This window comes from Triticum urartu, chromosome 3A (genome assembly GCF_056163025.1).
Source record: "Triticum urartu cultivar PI428250 chromosome 3A, HENAU_Tu73, whole genome shotgun sequence".
Taxonomy (NCBI): Eukaryota; Viridiplantae; Streptophyta; class Magnoliopsida; order Poales; family Poaceae; genus Triticum; species Triticum urartu.
The window spans coordinates 27663629-27682898 of record NC_141875.1 but is presented as its reverse complement, the minus strand read 5'-3'; positions in this window follow the sequence as shown (position 1 = coordinate 27682898).

Genomic DNA, 19270 nt, shown 5'->3' with positions numbered 1-19270 from the left:
ACGTCGACTACATGACACTTCAACATTGTTTGGGCCTAGAGGAAGGCATTGGGAAGTAATAAGTAGATGATGGGTTGCTAGAGTGACAGAAGCTGAAGCCCTAGTTTATGCGTTGCTTCGTAAGGGGTTGATTTGGATCCATATGTTTCATGCTATGGTTAGGTTTACCTTAATACTTTTGTTGTATTTGCGGATGCTTGCAATAGAGGTTAATCATAAGTGGGATGCTTGTCCAAGTAAGGGCAGCACCCAAGCACCGGTCCACCCACGTACCAAATTATCAAAGTACCGAACGCGAATCATATGAGCGTGATGAAAACTAGCTTGACGATATTCCCATGTGTCCACGGGAGCGCTTTACATCATATAAGAGTTTGTCCAGGCTTGTCCTTTGCTACAAAAAGGATTGGGCCACCTTGCTGCACCTTATTTACTTTTGTTACTTGCGCGTTACAAATTATCTTATCACAAAACTATCTTTTACCACTTATTTCAGTACTTGCAGAGAATACCTTGCTGGAAACCGCTTATCATTTCCTTTTGCTTCTCGTTGGGTTCGACACTCTTACTTATCGAAAGTTCTATGATAGATCCCCAATACTTGTGGGTCATCAAGACTCTTTTCTGGCGTCGTTGCCAGGGAGTGAAGCGCCTTTGGTAGGTGGAATTTGGTAAGGAAAATTTTATATAGTGTGCTAAAATTTACTGTCACTTGTTACTATGGAAAGTAATCCTCTGAGGGGCTTGTTCGGGGTATCTTCACCCCGACCAGTAGGGCAAAGAGTTTCTCCTCAACCTACTGAACCTACTGAAAATGAAAATGCTTGCTTCGAAATTCCTTTGGGTATGGTAGAAAAACTGCTAGCTAATCCTTTTTTGGGAGATGGAACAAAACATCCTGATGAGCATCTAATATATGTGGATGAAGTTTGTGGATTATTTAAGCTTGCAGGTGTACCCGGAGATGTTGTTAAGAAGAAGGTCTTCCCTTTATCTTTGAGGGGAGATGCATCGACATGGTACAGGCTATGTGATGATATGGAGTCTTGGAATTACAAACGATTGAAACTGGAATTTCATCAAAAGTTTTATCCTATGCATCTTGTTCATCGTGATCGCAATTATATATATAATTTTTGGCCTCGCGAAGGAGAAAGCATCGCTCAAGCTTGGGGAGGCTTAAATCAATGTTATATTCATGCCCCAATCATGAGCTCTCAAGAGAAATGATTATTCAAAATTTTTATGCTCGGCTTTCTGATAACAATCGCGCCATGCTTGATACTTCTTATGCTGGCTCTTTTATGATGAAGACTATTGAATTCAAATGGGATTTATTGGAAAGAATTAAACGCAACTCCGAAGATTGGGACCTCGATAATGGTAAGGAGTCAGGTATGACACCTAGTTTTGATTGTGTTAAATCTTTTATGGATACCGATATTTTCCGTAAATTTAGCACTAAATATGGACTTGACTCTGAGATAGTAGCTTCTTTCTATGAATCTTTTGCTGCTTATGTTGATCTCGCCAAGGAGAAGTGGTTGAAATATCATCCTCCCATAGAAGTAAAAGTAGCTGCACTTATTAAAGTTGAAGAAAAGACAATTACTTATAATGATCCTATTGTTCCTACTTCTTATGTTGAGAAACCACCTTTCCCTGTTAGGATAAAGGATCATGCTAAAGCTTCAACTGTGGTTCGTAAAAGCAATATTAAAACATATACACCTCCTGAGAAAGTTAAAATTGAGCCTAGTATTGCTATCGTTAAAGATCTCTTGTCTGATAATATTGATGGGCATGTTATTTATTTCTCGTGATGAAACTGCTAGAATTGCTAAACCCCGTGATACAGATAAACCTAGACCTGTGGTAGGTATGCCTGTTATTTCTGTTAAAATAGGAGATCATTGTTATCATGGCTTATGTGAGATGGGTGCTAGTGCTAGTGCAATACTTGTTGACTTATACAAAGAAATTATGCATGACATTGCACCTGTTGAGTTAGAAGATATTGATGTCACAATTAAACTTGCTAATAGAGATACTATTTCACCAATGGGAATTGTTAGAGATGTTGAAGTCTTGTGTGGGAAAACTAAATATCCTGCTGATTTTCTTATTCTTGGTTCCCCACAAGATAGCTTCTGTCCCATTATACTTGGTAGACCCTTCTTAAATACTATTAATGCTACCACAGATTGCAAAAGAGATGTTGTTACTATCGGTTTAGATCATATGACTCATGAATTTAATTTTTATAAATTTAGTAGACAACACCGTGAATAAGAATTACCTAGTAAAGATGAAATTATTGGTCTTGCTTCTATTGCGGTACCTCCTAGTGATCCTTTAGAACAATATTTGCTAGACTATGAAAATGATATGTTTATGAATGAAAGAAGGGAACTAGATGAAGTATTCTTTAAACATGAACCTATTCTGAAACACAATTTACCTGTTGAAATCCTAGGAGATCCTCCTCCACCCAAGGGTGATCCCGTGTTTAAGCTTAAACCGTTACCGGATACTCTTAAATATGCTTATCTGGATGAGAAAAAGATATATCCTGTTATTATTAGTGCTAACCTTTCAGAACATGAAGAAGAGAGATTATTGAAAATTCTGAAGAAGCACCGTCCTGCTATTGGGTATACTCTTGATGATCTTAAGGGCATTAGTCCCACTCTATGCCAACATAAAATTAATTTGGAAGAAGATGCTAAACCAGTTCGTGATCATCAACGCCGTTTGAATCCTAAAATGAAAGAAGTGGTAAGAAAGGAGATACTAAAGCTCCTTGAGGCAGGTATAATTTATCCCGGTGCTGATAGTAAGTGGGTAAGTCCTGTCCATTGTGTCCCTAAGAAGGGAGGTATTACTGTTGTTCCCAATGATAAACATGAATTGATTCCTCAAAGAATTATTACTGGTTATAGGATGGTAATTGATTTCCACAAATTAAATAAGGCTACTAAAAAAGATCATTACCCCTTACCTTTTATCGATCAAATGCTAGAAATATTATCCAAACATACACATTTTTGCTTTCTAGATGGTTATTCTGGTTTCTCTCAAATACCTGTGTCAGCCAAAGATCAATCAAAGACTACTTTTACATGCCCTTTTGGTACTTTTGCTTATAGACGTATGCCTTTTGGTTTATGTAATGCACCTGCTACCTTTCAAAGATGCATGATGGCTATATTCTCTGACTTTTGTGAAAAGATTTGTGAGATTTTCATGGACGACTTTTCCGTCTATGGATCTTCTTTTGATGATTGCTTGAGCAACCTTGATCGAGTTTTGCAGAGATGTGAAGAAACTAATCTTGTCCTAAATTGGGAAAAGTGCCACTTTATGGTTAATGAAGGTATTGTCTTGGGGCATAAAGTTTCTGAAAGAGGTATTGAAGTTGATAAAGCCAAGGTTGATGCTATTGAAAAGATGCCATGTCCCAAGGACATCAAAGGTATAAGAAGTTTGCTTGGTCATGCCGGTTTTTATAGGAGGTTCATTAAGGACTTCTCAAAAATCTCTCGGCCTCTGACTAATTTATTACAAAAAGTTATACCATTTGTCTTTGATGATGATTGTGTAGAGGCATTTGAAATACTTAAGAAAGCATTGATCTCTGCACCTATTGTTCAGCCACCTGATTGGAATTTACCCTTTGAAATTATGTGTGATGCTAGTGATTATGCTGTAGGTGTTGTTCTAGGACAAAGAGTTGATAAGAAACTAAATGTTATTCAATATGCTAGTAAAACTCTATACAATGCTCAAAGAAATTATGCTACTACTGAAAAAGAATTCTTAGGAGTTGTATTTGCCTGTGATAAGTTTAGACCTTATATTGTTGATTCTAAAGTAACTATTCACACTGATCATGCTGCTATTAAATATCTTATTGAAAACAAAGATGCTAAACCTAGACATATTAGATGGGTTCTCTTGCTACAAGAGTTTGATTTACACATTGTTGATAGAAAAGGAGCTTAGAACCCCATTGCAGACAACTTGTCTAGGTTAGAAAATGTGCTTGATGACCCACTACCTATTGATGATAGCTTTCCTGATGAGCAATTAAATGTCATAAATACTTCTCATACTGCTCCATGGTATGCTGATTATGCTAATTACATTGTTGCTAAGTTTATACCACCTAGTTTCACATACCAGCAAAAGAAAAAGTTATTCTATGATTTGAGGCATTACTTTTGGGATGACCCACATCTTTATAAAGAAGGAGTAGATGGTGTTATTAGACGTTGTGTACCTGAGCATGAACAAGAACATATCCTACGCAAGTGTCACTCCGAAGCTTATGGAGGACACCATGCTGGAGATAGGACTGCACATAAGGTACTGCAATCTGGTTTTTATTGGCCTACTCTCTTCAAGGATGCCCGTAAGTTTGTCTTATCTTGTGATGAATGTCAAAGAATTGGTAATATTAGTAGACGTCAAGAAATGCCTATGAATTATTCACTTGTTATTGAACCATTTGATGTTTGGGGCTTTGACTATATGGGACCTTTTCCTTCCTCTAATGGTTATACACATATTTTAGTTGCTGTTGATTACGTTACTAAGTGGGTAGAAGCTATTCCAACTAGTAGTGCTGATCATAACACTTATATTAAAATGCTTAAAGAAGTTATCTTTCCAAGGTTTGGAGTCCCTAGATATTTAATGACTGATGGTGGTTCACATTTTATCCATGGTGCTTTCTGTAAAATGCTTGCTAAATATGATGTTAATCATAGAATTGCATCCCCTTATCACCCTCAGTCTAGTGGTCAAGTAGAATTGAGTAATAGAGAACTCAAATTAATTTTGCAAAAGACTGTTAATAGGTCCAGAAAGAATTGGTCCAAGAAACTTGATGATGCATTATGGGCCTATAGAACTGCATATAAAAATCCTATGGGTATGTCTCCGTATAAAATGGTCTATGGAAAAGCATGTCACTTACCTCTCGAACTAGAACACAAGGCTTATTGGGCTATTAAAGAACTAAATTATGATTTTAATCTTGCCGGTGAGAAGAGGTTATTTGATATTAATTCACTTGATGAATGGAGAACCCAAGCCTATGAAAATGCCAAGTTGTTTAAAGAAAAAGTTAAAAGGTGGCATGATAAAAGAATACAAAAGCGTGAGTTTAATGTAGGTGATTATGTATTGCTATACAACTCTCGTTTAAGATTTTTTGCAAGAAAACTTCTCTCTAAATGGGAAGGTCCCTACGTTATCGAGGAGGTCTACCGTTCCGGTGCCATAAAAATCAACAACTTCGAGGGCACAAATCTGAAGGTGGTAAATGGTCAAAGAATCAAACATTATATCTCAGGTAATACCATAAATGTTGAAACCAATGTTATTGAAACCATAAACCCGGAGGAATAATACATAAGGGACACTTTTCGGAACGTTCCAGACTCCGAAAAGGAATAGGTATGTGGTACGGTAAGTAAACCAACTCCAAAACAGTTTTTAAGGAAATATTTCACTGTTTTGGAATATTTATAAAAATAGAAAAATAAGCAGTAGTCCGGAAAGGACACGAGGGCTCCACGAGGGTGGAGGTCGCGCCGTACCCCCTGGGCGCGCCCCCTACCTCGTGGGCACCTCGTGTGCTCTCCGGACTCCGTTTTCTTACAGAACACGCATTTTGGTCGGTAAAAATTCATTATATAACCTCCCGGGGGTTTTGACTCCCGTATCACGCAAAAATCTCCTATTTGTGTTTCGAGCTATTACTGTTGCAGATTAGAGCAGGATGTCTTCGCAAGAGTCAGTCGGGGAGAGCCGGGTGTCTCATCCGGCACCGGGATCAACGAAAAACAATCATGTTGATCCCTTTGGGCCAGTAACGGAGGAAGAGATGGAGGCTGATTTGATGAGGATAGATGCCATGGAGGATCAAGATGTCACTTCCCGCCTCCAAGCTAGATTCACAATGGGAGAACTGCAGAGCTCAGTTATTCCAAACTCGGTTATCCCTTCCTATGTTAGATTTCTTTCTTATGAGAATATGAAAAAGAGTGTCACTGGTTCTCCTGCAGCTATGCAGCACCCTTGGGTGCAGGGAGCTTTGGCTTTTATAGGAAAACTCTGAAAGGAAATAATGGATCTCAAGCAGCAAGTCAACAAACTTGAGGAGGAGAATCGTATCTTGAGGGGCATCATCGCCAAGAACATCACATCACCATCCCTGAAAAGAGAGACATAATCACCTGGGTATGGGCACTCCACTTGGCAACCGCCAAGCTTGGGGGAGTGCCCCGGTATCGTATCACCATCACTTTTATCTTTACCGTTTTTCTTAGTTCGATCCCTCTGGTAATATTTTGATCTAGTAGAACAAAAGTTCTTAGTATGATCTAGTTGTGAGTTTTGCTTTATTATCCTTCTATGTAATCGAGTCCTTGAGCTATATAATAAAGATTAGTGTTGAGTCAAGGGCTTGCTTATTTTTGCCATGATCCCAAATAAAATAAAAGAAAAGAGAAAGAAATAAAAAGAAACAAAGAGATCATGTGAGTCTTATGGAGAGTAATGAGCTCACATAGAAAGAGTATGATGAATAAAAGTTATTGAGGGTTGACAAACATAATTTTGGTCATCGTTGCAATGAATATGAAGTAATAAAGAAAGAGAGGTCTTCACATATAAATATACTATCTTGGACATCTTTTATGATTGTGAGCACTCATTAAAATATGACATGTTAAAGAGTTGACATTGGACAAGGAAGACAACATAATGGGTTATGTTTTCTTACATCTGTGATAAATTATATTGTCTTGGATCCTCCAACATGTTGAGCTTGCCTTTCCCCCTCATGCCAGCCAAATTCATTGCACCAAGTAGAGATACTACTTGTGCTTCCAAATACCCTTGAACCAGTTTTGCCATGAGAGTCCACCATACCTACCTATGGATTGAGTAAGATCCATCAAGTAAATTGTCATCGGTGCAAGAAATAAAAATTGCTCTCTAAATATGTATGATTGATTGGTGTGGAAGAAATAAGCTTTATAGGATCGTGTGATATGGAAGTAATAAAAGCGACAGAGTACATAATAAAGGTCCATATCACAAGTGGCAATATGAAGTGACGTTCTTTCGCATTAGGATTTTGTGCACCCAACCGTAAAAGTGCATGACAACCTCTGCTTCCCTCTGCAAAGGGCCTATCTTTTACTTTTATATCCTATATTGCAAAAGAGTCAAGGTGATCTTCACCCTTCCTTTTTACATTTTATCCTTTGGCAAGCACAATATGTTGGAAAGATCCTGGTATATATGGCTAATTGGATGTGTGTTTTCATGAACTATTACTGTTGACATTACCCTTGAGGTAAAACGTTGGGAGGCAAAACTATAAGCCCCTATCTTTCTCTGTGTCTAATTAAAACTCCGTACCCACAAGTATTGCGTGAGTGTCAGCAATTGTGAAAGACTATATGATAGTTGAGTATGTGGACTCGCTGAAAAGCTCTTATTCATTGACTCTTTCCTATGTTATGATAAATTGCAATTGCTTCAATGACTGAGATTATAGTTTGTTAGTTTTCATTGAAGCTTATGATTCATACTTGATATTGTTATTGAATTATTACTCTAGCATAAGATATCATATCACAAGAATTATATAAGTTGCTGCTCTAAGAATGATCATGATGCCCTCATGTCCGTATTTTATTTTTATCGACACCTTCATCTCCAAACATGTGGACATATTTTTTGATTTCGACTTTTCGCTTGAGAACAAGCGAGGTCTAAGCTTGGGGGAGTTGATACGTCCATTTTGCATCATGCTTTTATATCAATATTTATTGCATTATGGGCTGTTATTACACATTATGTCACAATACTTATGCCTATTCTCTCTTATTTTACAAGGTTTACACAAAGAGGGAGAATGCCGGTAGCTGGGATTCTGGTTGGGAAAGGAGCAAATATTAGAGACTGATTCTGCACAGCTCCAAAAGTCCTGAAACTTCACGGATGATGTTTTCCAAATATATAAAAAACATTGAGCGCAAGAACTTCACCAGGGGGGCCACACCCTGCCCACGAGGGTGGGGGGCACGCCCTACCCCCCTGGGCGCGCCCCCTACCTCGTAGGCCCCTTGGTGGCCATCCGGTGACCATCTTCTGCTATATGGACTCTTTCGATGGGAAAAAAATCAGAAGCCATCTTCTCGGACGAAACTCTGCCGCCACGAGGCGAAACCTTGGCGGAACCAATCTAGGGTTCTGGCGGGGCTGTTCTGCCAGGGAAACTTCCCTCCTGGAGGGGGAAATCATCGCCATCGTCATCACCAACGCTCCTCTCATCGGGAGAGGGCAATCTCCATCAACATCTTCATCAGCACCATCCCATCTCAAAACCCTAGTTCATCTCTTGTATCCAATTCTTGTCTCCAAGTCTGGGATTGGTGCTAGTAGGTTGCTAGTAGTGTTAATTACTCCTTGTAGTTGATGCTAGTTGGTTTAATTGGTGGAAGATCATATGTTCAGATCCTATATGGACATTAATACTCCTCTGATTATGAACATGTTTATGCTTTGTGAGTAGTTACTTTGTTCCTGAGGACATGGGAGAAGTCTTCTATTAGTAGTCATGTGAATTTGGTATTTGTTCGATATTTTGATGAGATGTATGTTGTCTCTCCTCTAGTGGTGTTATGTGAACCTCGACTACATGACACTTCACCATTGTTTGGGCCTAGAGGAAGGCATTGGGAAGTAATAAGTAGATGATGGGTTGCTAGAGTGACAGAAGCTTAAACCCTAGTTTATGCGTTGCTTCGTAAGGGGCTGATTTGGATCCATATGTTTCATGCTATGGTTAGGTTTACCTTAATACTTTTGTTGTATTTGCGGATTCTTGCAATAGAGGTTAATCATAAGTGGGATGCTTGTCCAAGTAAGGGCAGCACCCAAGCACCGGTCCACCCACGTACCAAATTATCAAAGTACCGAACGCGAATCATATGAGCGTGATGAAAACTAGCTTGACGATATTCCCATGTGTCCTCGGGAGCGCTTTACATCATATAAGAGTTTGTCCAGGCTTGTCCTTTGCTACAAAAAGGATCGGGCCACCTTGTTGCACCTTATTTACTTTTGTTACTTGGTGCTCGTTACAAATTATCTTATCACAAAACTATCTGTTACCACTTATTTCAGTACTTCTAGAGAATACCTTGCTGGAAACCGTTTATCATTTCCTTCTGCTCCTCGTTGGGTTCGACACTCTTACTTATCGAAAGGACTACGATAGATCCCCTATACTTGTGGGTCATCACGGATCTTGTACCACCCCTCCCTGAGTTTGAGGAGGAGGATGACACCTCTGATACTGTTGTGGTTAGGTCCACTGAGCCTGGTTGTGAGGACCGGCTGGAGGGTCAGAACAAACCTAAATGCAAGTGGAAGCGGAAGATTTACCCGGCTTCGGTAGTGCGTAGGAGTGCTAGGATCTGTACTGCTAAAAAATTTCATGACGAAATATGAAAGGAATCTTTTGGAATAGTAGAGGTCTGAAAGACTTGGCTAAAAGAAGGTTTCTTGCAGAGGCGTCTATCAAGCATAGGCTATATTTTATCGCATTGTCGGAAACTGGTAGAGAGAATTTTTCGCCACAGTTTCTCAATACTTTATCGGGAGGTATTGATTTTGATTGGCATTGTCTGCCACCGAGAGGAAGATCGGGTGGGATCTTACTCGGAGTTAGATGCGATTCGCTTGAAAGTCCGAAGTGTGGTGATGGGAGACTTTGCAGTTAAGTTTTAGTTGCGCTCGTAGGCCGATGGGTTTAATTGGGCTCTGGTGGCAGTATATGGTGCCGCACCGCCCAAACTCAAACCTGACTTCCTGGCTCATCGGGTTCGGATTTGCGGCTCTGATCAGCTTCCAATCCTGGTGGGGGTGATTTCAACATAATTAGAAGGCGTGAGGAGAAGAACAATGATAATTTCGATGGGTGATGGGCGTTTATGTTTAATACTATCATTGAAAGCTTGGATCTGAGAGAGATAGAGCTTTCGGGAAGAAAATTCACCTGGGCTAGCGCGTTGCCAAATCCGACGTTTGAAAAGCTGGATCGAGTACTAGCTAGCATTGAATGGGAATAGAAGTTCCCCTTCGTAACAGTTCAGGCACTTTCCCGCGGTATTTCTGACCACGTGCCTTTATTTGTAGACTCTGGTGAGGCTACCCACTTGGGAAACAAAAACTCGTTTTGGTTCGAGCTGGCTTGGTTTGAACGAGATGGCTTCTTTGATCTCGTAGCCAGGGAATGGGCTAAGGATGCAGGAGGCAGGACTGCACTTGAGCGTTGGCAGAATAAGATCAGGCACTTGAGAAGTTTCCTATGTGGGTGGGCTAAGCATCTTAGTGGGATTTACAAGGTCGAAAAGGAAAGGCTCCTTACCCTTATTCAATCCCTAGATGTAAAAGCAGAATCCACGGTTCTACCGGCCTCGGAGCTTCATGCCAAGCTTGATGCAGAGATGAGATTGAAAGAGCTTCTTCGTGAAAAGGAATTAAAGTGGGCGCTGCGGGCCAAGGTCCGACGAGTTGTCCAGGGGGACGCGAACACTCAATTCTTTCACATGATCGCCAATGGCAAACACAGAAAGAAGAGGATATTTCATCTTGAACAAGTGTAGGAACAATTTTAGGACAGGAGAACCTAAAATTATACATAACCGAGTATTAAAAGCAGTTGTTTGGGCCTCCAGAGGATAACTATGTTTCTCTGGATGAGTCTAGGATTGAGGATGTTCCTCAACTTACTGCTGTTGAGAATGATATTTTGGCTACTCCTTTTTCTGACAAAGAGGTGTTTGAGGCCATCTCGTAGACGAAAAATAATAAGGCTCCTAGACCGGATGGATTTCCGGCGGAGTTCTATAAGAAGTGCTGGCATATTATTAAGGGGGATTTGTTGCCGTTGTTCCATGGTTTATTCTCTGGACAACTTCAGCTATTTCAACTGAATTTTGGAATGATAACCCTGGTTCCTAAGAAAACAGAGGCTGTGAGAATTGAGCAATTCAGGCCCATCTGTCTGCTTAATGTTAGTTTCAAAATCTTTACCAAGGTCGGGGCTAATCGGCTCACGCAGATTGCGCATTCTGTGGTGTGCAGCATTCCCAAACTGCTTTCATGCCGGACATGAACATCCTAGAGGGGGTTGTGGTCCTTCATGAAATGCTCCACGAGATTCACACGAAAAAACTAGATGGAGTTGTTTTCAAGGTGGATTTCGAGAAAGCGTACATAAAGTCAAATGGCCATTCCTTCAACAGGCCTTACGCATGAAGGGTTTTGATGAAGCCTGGCGACGCCAGGTAGAATCTTTCACGCAAAAAGGGAGTGTTGCTATCACTATTTTGGTAGCCGAACAAAATTTCGCGATCTCGCCCGGTTACCCCGTTTATCGCCCCCCTCGAGAAACACTCATACCGGGCAAAAAATCTCGAATTTTTTGAATATTTTGAATTCAAACGCTCAGAGTGTAGTTAAATACAGTCCATCGTTTCTATATTAACATAAGTGGTTGTGTCCTAATGGCAATGTCTGCCTTTTCTCAATAGCGCATCGTGGGTTCGAATCTTGACCCACGCTTTTTAATTTCTTTTTGATATGCAAAAGTTAAAAAAGATAGAAATTTGTTGGAGTGCCAAGGGGTCGAACTCGCGACCTCTTAGCTAGGGACGGTTCGGCTTGAACAGCCACTACGCCAGGACCAGGTACCTGATAATTTTTGAAGTTAAACCCATATCTATATCGACTTCAAAAAATTTGAATTCAAAATTTAATTTCAAATTTCGTCCGATTTTTTTTCCGGTATTTCGCGGTTACCATGGTAACCGCAAATTCCGGTGCCCCTCGAGAAAAATGTGCACTTGGGATCCAAAACCTTGGTTGGTATTAAAGTGAATGATGACATAGGTCATTATTTCCAGACACACAAGGGCCTGAGACAAGGTGATCCAATGTCTCCTATTTTGTTCAACATTGTGGTTGATATGTTGGCAATTTTGATAGGTAGGGCAAAGGAGGCTGGTTAGGTGGGTGGCTTGGTGCCTCATCTAGTTGATGGAGGTGTGTCCATTCTACAGTACGCTGATGATACAATCATCCTTATGGATCATGACTTGGCAAAATCGAGAAATATGAAGCTGGTGTTATGCTTATTTGAACAATTGACCGGGTTGAAGATTAACTTTCATAAAAGCGAGTTGTTCTACTTTGGTAGAGCCAATGAGGAACAAGATGCTTATAGGCAATTGTTTGGATGTGAATTGGGGACATTACTTTTCATGTACTTAGGTATACCAATTCACCATCGTAAGCTAATAAACAGAGAATGGAAGTGTATCGAGGATCGGTTTGAGAAGAAACTGAGTTGCTGGAAGGGCAAACTCATGTCATACGGAGGCCTATTGATTCTTATTAATTTGGTGCTCACGAGTATGCCTATGTTTCTCTTGTCTTTCTTTGAAGTCCCAGTTGGTGTTAGGAAAAGGCTGGACTTCTATCGATCAAGATTCTTCTGGCAGAGCGATGAACCAAAAACAAAGTACAGACTCGCCAAATGGTATATCATCTATCGACCAAAGGACCAGGGGGCCTTGGCATTGAGAATCGTGAAGTCAAGAACAAATGTCTTCTCAGTAAGTGGTTGTATAAGTTATCAGTTGAGACTGATGCCACGTGGGCGCAGATTCTTAGTAGTAAGTATCTGCAGTCTAAAACTTTGTCCCTGGTGACAGTGAGACCGACGGACTCGCCTTTTTGGAAGGGGCTTATGAGAGTCAAAGCTGCCTTCTTCAATAGGACAAAGTTTATTATCGGTAATGGCACCACCACGCGCTTATGGGAGGATACTTGGCTTGGAGAGACGTCGCTGGTGCTTTAGTATCCGTCCCTGTATAGTATTGTTCAACGATGTGATAATTATGTTGCAACGATACTGCAGTCAATCCCCCTTAATATTCATTTTAGGAGGACGCTTGTTGGCAACCGATGGGAAGCGTGGCTTCATTTAGTGAGTAGACTGATGGAGGTTCAGCTATCTCATTAACCCGATCAGTTGTGCTGGAAGCCTACTAGGACTGGAGAGTTCACAGTTAAATCGATGTATATCGATGTCATCAACTCTAGCGCCATTCCTAATTCCTCATATGTTTGGAAAGTCAAAGTTCCTTTGAAAATTGAAGTGTTTATGTGGTTTGTACATAAACAAGTCATATTAACAAAGGATAACTTGGTGAAGCGCAACTGGACAGGATCTACTAGGTGTAGTTTTTGTGATCGGGATGAAACTATCAAACACCCTTTTTTTATTGCCCGTTGGCCAAAGTTTTGTGGCAGATAGTGCACATTGCCTTTAACGTGACTCCTCCAAATTCTGTCAGTATGTTATTTGGAACGTGGCTTGTTGGGATAGAGTCCGAAACAGCTAGGCACATTCGCGTAGGAGTATGTGCTTTGTTGTGGGCAATTTGGAACTGCAGAAATGATTTGGTTTTTAACAGAACAATAAATATTCATTTTTTGCAGATTATATTTCGAGCCACTGCGCTGATCCGTATGTTGTCGTTACTCACTCCGACGGAGGCCAGGGAGCGTTTGGTTACTGGATCTATCCGATGGGAGATGGTAGCACAGGATATCTTCAACCGGTTTGGATGGCGATCATGTAATAGGATAGGTGATTAGTTTTCCTATCTTTGTTATGCTAGCCGGTTGTGGCCTCTTGGCTTTTGTGTTTTTGGCATTGTGGCTCTTTGTGAGCTTACCGTTACTTTGCTTCAGACTGCAAGACCTTGTTGAACCTATTTGCTTTTTATAAAGATGGCCATATGCATCATTCTGATGCAAAGGCCAAGCAGTCCCCCTTTTCGAAAAAAAACTAAACACTACCTCTGCTTTTCTACTCTGTCTGGTAGCTCTGTTTTTCTACTCTGCTTCTTCTCACCCGCTGAAACTGTAAAGGCACCTGGAATAGGGGGCTGTGGATTTTGATCAGAGCCTCCATATTTTTTTCAATGGATGTGCGGCACAAGTTCCAGCTCCAGGAAGCTTTTATCAGTCGGTCTCCGTAGTTGCTTGCCAATAATTTTCTGTGGCTGTTTTTTCTTGTATCATATAATCAATTGAAAGAAAGCATTTCTGAGATCAAATATGATTCCCCATTTCTACCCTTGCTATGTGCATGTGTGTGTGGCTTGGCTGTCCTCTTTTCAGTCACCCACTTCCACGGCTTGAAGTCTCACAGACATTCTGAAGCACTAAATCGCAACGGCTTGAAGAACCCTGAATCATGTACTGCTTGGGATAGCCCACCACAATTTGTACGGCTTGAAGTCCTAATTATTTTTGATTGTTGGCACCTCATGTACTTCTTGGGATAGCCCACCACAATTTGTGTAAACCCTGAATCATCATACTTGATCAACATATTACCAGTCCTAAATCAGTATACTAATTTATTTCAAAGATAGGTTCATCCTGATTTCCATGACAAGAAACCAGATTTTGGTACAAAGTCTGCAAGTATGAATTTCTATAGCGATATGTTTTCCATTCTTATTTCCTAACAAGTAGTACATATGTTACTGACGCCATAATTGCAGTTTTTCGATCTTACATTCGCATCTCATCATGCCTCTACTAGAGGTTAAAATAAAAATTTAAAACCATATGACTTGTCTGAATTAATTACAGTGCTAAAATGATATGTGCAAATGAAGAAAGTATGGAAACTGGTAGTTTCATCTCACATACTCATGTTATGAGTCATGACTAAGTCCAGGGAATTGATTGATTGTTCGCATAACCAAAATATTCCTCTGAAAATCACCAAGTTTTGGGACACAGAGCTATCATTAACTGATTTTGGTCAATAACATAGCCGTCCAATGTCAGAACCATCAAAAGTGAGCTCTACGCAGCTTCACGATGATTCGAACTGGACCTTGTTTCAGGATTTTACAACTTCCCCTAATTCGCACCTACGTAGAATATACAAGAGAAATCTCTATCATAAGAAATCCAATTGCTAGATCTCCTTGGGAAATGATTCTATTCTCATAGGAGTTATGATCAGGATCTTGCCTGAGAAAAACAAAGTGGAATTTGAGATTGTTACGATTGATACTCGAGCTTTATTCAGCACCGCATAATATATATCATGTGAATACTTGTGCCAAGAACAGTCATTTTTAGAGTATGTACACAGTTGCTTAATTAGATGAGTGCTTTTGTAATGAAATGATTGCCTTTTGACATGTGAGCATGGAGAAGTACTGGTGTATGACACAACTTTTCATTACAAACTAACTATCATAGTGATAGTGGATGCTCTATCAAATGTGATCATCCGTATCCTACTATTTCTTCCATAATTTTACTAGTGGTCACAAGCTTTTATAGTACACATCCACAAAGTGGGCTTTATGCTCGTGTTTAAAAACACTTTTTTGAGAATAACCGCAAAAGTTTGTTTAATAAATTAACTCATGATAGAGTTTGGGAAGCACTGCACTTTTTAAAGTAAGGGACAACTTCCCTTTTGCATAACATTACCCCAGCCTATTGTAGTTTGGCACACACGATCCTTACTCAAAATTTGATCCAATTCGTGTTACATGGAATATGCAAAAGAAATCTCCATCATGGAAAATCCAATTGTTTGATCTCCACAGCAGATGATCTTATTTACGTAGGATTGCCGAAGAAGATCTTGGGCGAGCACAAACTTGAAATCAACCACGTGATACTGCATAACAGGTGGCATCAATTTCAAATAACTAGGACTTTCGGTTGACAATCACCTTTAGACTGAGATGTAATCAACTTTTCGGTGCTCATCCATGCCTATCCTTGGTGGCACCTTGCAATTTTTCCCCAATCCAATTCTGGCTTCCTCTTTTCTACCAACAATGTACCCTCCCTTTGGTCTCTTCTTGTTTAAGTATACATCATGGAGTGGCTGAACAATCATTTCACCATCTCCAATTAGAAGAGGAGGGAGAGAAGCAGATGCCACCAGGCTTGTAGGAGAATAAAGGCAGCAACAAAGGACATGTTATTATCCATTTGTTTTTCCATATACACCTAGTAACGCACTCACCTACGCCCACGTGCCAGATGATGTGCTTTCTTTGCTATTTCTTGGTAAGTGGCTTGCAAGTTTTCTGATGTTAAATTTTATTTTCTTAGAGGTGATGACATCATTTCCCCCTTGGCCATTAAGATTGGTAAATTAGAGCGTCAATTAAAAAAATTGGGAAGAATGGACGGTATGGCGTGCTTGGCATTCTTCCAAATTCATTTCTTAAGTAAAATAAAAACAAGGCGTGTCCCTGACCATCAAAGAAACTCTGACACCAATCACGGTCCATGTCAATGTTCTTCATTGAAAAAGCACACTAAAATTGATGAAGAAATTGTAGACACTTAAACTTTGGGTCTCAACTCATGACCCAGTCCAATGAACCAATTGATTATTCTGGGAACTAAAACAAGTCTCCAGAAGAACATAATAGAAGGAGAGCAATGAACACCATAGATGGGCAACAGAACTTTGGTAGCATCTTTAGGATCTGGAGAGTGCTTGGCTTGCCCTGAAAAGTCCCATGAAAGAATCTATGTTCACAGTGAACCTTGTTAGTCTGTCTACCTGCCATGTATGTGGAAGAACGACAACAAATGGTGTACGAACTAAATTATGTTTTTCATGAAGACTTGCGTTTCAGCATGTTACTAGGTATCATGAACTTGTTTTTTCTTTTGAATCAAGGCAAAAGATTTGCCACTTCCATTAATTAAGAAGAAGATTTAGGAGTTTTGGCCGAAGGCTGAATTACAAAGCATTACTCTCGCGACATTACATTACTCAAAAATTTCGCCCCTGCGAGGCACCACATGGAAGCCTCCTCTTTGATTTTAGCAACAATCTCCCCCACCGGCACCACGGTGTTGCAGAAAACACGAGCATTCCTCTCCTTCCATATTTCCCACGAGGTAAGCATCATTAAAGAGATGACTCAGATGAGTGCCCTCCGAGATTGCGAGATTCAGTAGGCATTGAGTTGCCACCAATCCTTGACGGAAGCTACAACCACTCAATATGAAGGCTGCACATCAGCCAGATCAAGCCAAGTCTTAATCATCATCCAAACTCTAGCGGTGTAGCGGCATTGGAATAAGAGGTGTGCAGTCGACTCTTGAACTTGCTTACATAGGGGGCAAAGGTGGCAATTTGGCCATCCCCGACGATGTAGCATGTCCACTGTCCAAATCCTATTATTGATAACAAGCCAGGTGAAGAACTTGCATTTGGAGGGAGCCCAATTCTTCCAGACAATCAAGGGCATTGCCGTGTCAACAAAACCAATGAATTGAGCTTTGTAGGGCGTCGTCTCCGAATAAAGGCCACCAGAGAGCCTCCAAGAAATGAATCTGGCACATCAGGGTTTAGATGAACACGTGAAAGCTTCTCCCATAGGTTGACGAACTCAGTAAGATGACTAACATTGGTGATTTCAGCAGTATTTACTTTGGAGACCCAGAAGTTGTCCTGCAAAGCTTTGTTTACCGAACAGCCCCTTTTCTTGGATATCTCAAAAATATGAGACATGCAAATTCCAAGAAATAGGCATGAAGGCCATTACCAACCAACACCTTGTTGGTGGCCGCGAAGATGTCTTTATCATTCTCATCACGGGGGTTTCCGAGATGAAACCAAGGCTTGACCGGATCCAACCAATCTGCCCAAAGCCAGTAGATTCTAAGAGTTGTGGAAAATTTGTCCAGATTCAAAATGGGCATAGCTCCCATGCGACGTCGTTGGTGTGAATTGTCTCTCATGCGATGTCGTTGGTTGTAATGGCTCTCATGCGATGTCTCCCAACACATAAATAGCTCAAGCAAGACAACCCATTTACGCGGCTAGTTGGCTGTTAGTTAGGCTGAGGTTTGGTTAGGACACTGGGTTATGTGCTCTGACTGGTGGGGTCCACCTAGGGCCACGTAGTCAAGAGTCAACCGTCCACGACTCGACCGGTTACTGTGTGACCGTGCTCGACTCGCCCGTGCTGGACTGGGCGAGCGGCGCCGCCATAAGCATCTTCTCCGGCAGCGGTTTCTTCTCCGCGGTGGTGGAGCGCATTTCTCGGCAGCGGCAGAGCTACTGCGAGGTGAGCCTGAAACCCTAGTCCCACTCCCCGGAATTTTGGAGGATCTGTGGCCTCATGCTGCCCCTCTGTTTCTTGGTGATTTAGAATCTTGATTGGATTCGGGGGCTGTTTCTTCTCCGCGGCCCGATGGTGGAGCGCCTTTCTCGGCAGCGGCTGTTGCGAGTGAGTATTTTCCAAACACTAGTCCCATTCCACTGAATTTTGGATAAATCCGTGGCCTCATGTTGCCGGGCTACCCCCGTTTCTTGGCGTTTTAGAATCTCGATTGGATAGGAGATGGAGCGAGGGCTGGATGAGATGGAGCGAGGAGACAGTGCTTCAAATCGGTAATGCCACCCTCTTTTCTCTCTTAGCTGTTATCAAACTCGATTTGGTAGTGACTGTCACTTACACTGCCGCTGCTTGCCATTGACAAAACAGGGGAGGTTTAGGTTCTGCCACCACATTCGCAATTATAGTGGAATTTTTCCCCTGTAAAGCCAAGCTCAGTGATGGCAGTGTCCAAGACATTGATAGAGATACCACCGTGAGGTTGGATGTGGAATTTGTAGATGTTGATCCCCATGAATTGGAGAGCATGACGGAGAAGGCTGTGGGCAATTTCGTGGAGAGAATTGGGGAGAGTATTGTTTGGGGTCCAGAATAAGATGTTTCTTTGCAACATTTCGATAACTATAATGGTGAATATGTGAGAATTGAAGATGGAGAATCCATGGTTGCTGAAATTGATCAGCAAGAAGGGTGGGCAAGCAAACAAGTAACATTTTATGCAGAGCTAATTGATCTGCAAACTCATTCTAGAGTTGGTTATGTGCCATCAAAGATGGCTGCACAGGTGGAAGATGATGAGTGGGTTTCACAAAAGAAGATGTTGGTATTGTTGGCTGAACCGACTGTAGTAGCTAAAGATACAGGGATTGATGTAGATGGAGAGGAGGGAACAAATGGTGCTAGGAAGATTGTTGTTGACTAGAATGTAGTAGAGTTGAATGAAAAAATAGATTTGGTCATTACACCAATATCTGACATTG